The 3,505-nt window shown below is 33.1% G+C and overlaps 1 non-coding gene across 1 annotated transcript; it reads right to left on the bottom strand.

Moving 5' to 3' along the window:
- Nucleotides 1-2,866: 2,866 nt before the first annotated feature.
- LOC120205805 lies at nucleotides 2,867-2,972 on the bottom strand. Its single transcript, XR_005524057.1, has one exon. It is a non-coding gene; the product is annotated as a small nucleolar RNA R71 (small nucleolar RNA).
- Between the last annotated feature and the right edge of the window lie 533 nt (nucleotides 2,973-3,505).

Here is a 3,505-nt window from a genome sequence, read left to right as displayed (position 1 = left end):
TAATTACACGATTTTTAAAACTACCATCAACTATAACTCACCACCAATGGTCATAAACGGCTAGAAACTCATTCCACACAATACAAACACTCCAAGGACACTCGAAGAAGGTTACTACACCTATACAAGCTTAGAGATCAAAAGAAAAGTGTTTTAATTCATATTTCCTTTACTTTTCTCTTGTACATAAGTGTATAAACCTTAATTACATATCATTTCTTTTTGTTCTTGTGAGATTAAATCTTTGTAAACATTTACCTTATGAGGTATTCTTATTTACCAATCATCTTTTGTAAATGGGGAAAAGTTTTAGTTGACAAAAGTTGTAAAAGTTACTTTTTTTCCCTAAAAAAATAAAAGAACAAATTAGTGAATTTGTTATAAAATCCTTAGTATGGAGCTAAGGTAGTGGATTTAGACTTTGGTTGAGAAATTCGAACCACTATAAATCTTGTGTCTAATTCTTATCTTTTATTGTTTCCATACCAAAGATTTTTAAAGGCCAATTCACCCATTCATGGCAGATTTTCAGTTATTTGTGAGATATAATAATTGTTATCAGAGCGAGTCTCTTTTGACATTTTAAAAAAATTGAGAAGGTCCTATGAGAGCTCTATCAACTTCTACAATCAACCGAGAAAATGACTTCCATTTCAGGTTCATTCTACATAGAGGACTCCCAACCGATCGACAAACTTCCATACATCAATGGAGCTAACTATAGTCATTGGAAGAACTTGATGAAGCTATTCATCCATTGATCTTAGAGCATGAGAGATGATCATGAATGACTATTCTTCTCCAACGAAGAAGATGAAGGAGTGAAGTTACCAAGAATAGAAGATATTTCAATAAATTACTATATCCCGATGAGTATGAAAGAGTTATTATTTAAAGCCTTATTTTTACTTAGGTTTGTGTTTGCACTTTAACATACTAGGATCATATTTAGAGTGTTTTTAGTTAATTTTGCATTACATGCATTGCTGGGAGCGAGTTGGTAACTTTTGGATTAATTATGATATTTTGTTGTTATATTGTTATCTTGATGTTATGACATTGTCTGATGCTACAGATGTTGTTATACGCTGGTGCGAGTTGGTAACTTTTGGATTAGTTATGATATTTTTTGTTATATTGTTACCCTGATGTTGTGACATTGTCTGATGCTACAGATGTTGTTGTATGCTGGTGCGAGATAAGATTGTTGGGTCGTTGCTGTAGTAATTGATACGCGGGTAGAAAGCTATTGATAGCTAGACAAAATCCTATTATAGAAAGGATTAAAAAGTAGAAAGAAATCTTAATGGAAAATGAGTCTCAATTTAATGTGGGCTTAGATTATACTTTTTAGGGTTTTTTAATTATTATATAAAGTAGGCGGCTGTACTTAATTAAAGGAGAGTTTTTTAGGGTTTTATTTTATTCTTTTTTTCTACACCGTTAGTCATGTTCGCTTAGGAAATTTTAGAGAAAAGCAATAGCAGGACATGAAGGAAAAGTCAACACCGAGATGTTGTTGCGGTGATCTACGATAGATCAATGACAACAACGATAAAATAGTTATGAGAGGGAGTTTTATTTTTGTTTAGTTTAAATACTATTTAATTTGTTTGGGATTTATTAAATCTTGGATGCTATTATTTTTAAATATATTTTGAGTTTCATGTTAATTAATTTTGTCCATTGATTTGATTGGTGTTTCCTTGGGTTTATTAAGGCATTTAGTATAGAGATATATATTTGCACATTCCATTTCATCGAAAGATGAGTGGCATTGTGTGAGCACTGCATCGAGAGGTGAATGCCACTATCTTAACATCAATGATTGTGAGAGCAATGATTCATTATAGAAAGACCTAGTTGACTGATTGTCATATCATTCTTAGTAAATTTACATTAGTGGGTATAAAGATATAGCATTGTTGTATGTTTCTGGGTGGAGCCATCGAGAGAGGAAAACCTACTTAGTTTAACAATACCATAATATTTAGTTTGAGTCGATCCACTACTTTCATTGCCACTGTTATGATTCCCTTCATTCGTTAATATCTTTATTCACATATTTATTTTAGCTTTTATATTTTTATTTCTTTGTTCGCGGCATCACATATAAAATTATGTTATTTTGCTTACTTAAAGCTATAGCAATTCTCTAAGTAATACTAGTCTCTGTGGATACGATACTCGATGTATTAATTTGCATCCACTTTATTACTTGATACGATAGTGTATGCTTGCACTGATTGCTATTACGTTATTTGAAGCATCAAGTTTTTTGCGCTGTTACCGGGGACTAGTGCCATTACTTTTAGAATTATTTTTTCACTAACATAGTTTTTTTAATCTTTTTTAAGTAGATTTTAATAGGTTTTTGTCAGTGCGTAAATTAAGGCAATAATCGATGGAAGGAGATCAACAACAACAAGTTCTTAATCATGGAATAATTCTACCTTTGCAAAATATTCCAATGCTACCAGCATATCACAACATTGATGAAAGAGGTCAATCCGTGATCATGTTTTGACCATATTAGATGATTTGAGTCCTGGTATTATTCGACCGACCATCCATGCTTCCAACTTTGAATTGAAGCCGGTGATGTTTCAAATGATGCAATTAATAGGGCAATAAAGTGGGATACACAACGAGGACCCTCGAGAACACTTGAGAGCATTATGGAAATATGTAATTCATTCATATAACAAAGAGTGCCCGAGGAAGCATTAAAGCTGAAGTTGTTTGCATACTCACTTCGGGAAAAGGCAAGGCATGGCTTAACTAGCTGCAACCCGGTGCTATATCATCATGGAATGACCTTGCCCAAAAGTTCTTGTTGCGATTCAATCCTCCAAACATGAATATTAGATTGAGGAATGACATCACATCTTTCAATCAATTAGAGGATGAGAACTTGTATGAAGTTTGGGAGCGATTTAAAGACTTATTGCAGAATGTCTGATGCATGGTTTCCAGCATTAGACACAAATGAAAATATTTTACAATGACTTAAACATGCAAACAAGAATGGTTGTAGATGCTTATGCCAATAGACCATTTCTAGACAAGTCTTAGAACGAAGCTTATGATATCTTGGAGAGGGTTTCCAACAATGACTATTAATACCCCCAATACAAGGAATATGTCACGTAGACACATTGCTGCAACATTTGACAATGATGCTTTGAACACATTGACCATAAGGTGACAACATTGACTGAAATGATGAAGATGATACAAAAACCTGGAGGTATGTATGAGGTAAAAGCTACATGTGTTTATTATGGTGCTAATCATAACTTTGAAGCATGCCTACAAAACCCCGAGTCTGTGTATTTTGTGATAAATTATAATAAGAATGAAAATGCCAACACATATGGGAACACCTACAATCCAATTTTCTAGAATCATCACAATCCCAATGCAGCATTTTAATCCAATTTTAGGAATACACAACATTATTCCCAGTAACATTACATTCAACAATAATCGATGATTCTACATC

The sequence above is a fragment of the Hibiscus syriacus genome, unplaced genomic scaffold (genome assembly GCF_006381635.1).
Source record: "Hibiscus syriacus cultivar Baekdansim isolate YM2019G1 unplaced genomic scaffold, ASM638163v2 tig00013040_pilon, whole genome shotgun sequence".
In the NCBI taxonomy this organism is placed as follows: domain Eukaryota; kingdom Viridiplantae; phylum Streptophyta; class Magnoliopsida; order Malvales; family Malvaceae; genus Hibiscus; species Hibiscus syriacus.
This window is presented reverse-complemented; position numbering and strand designations above follow the sequence as displayed.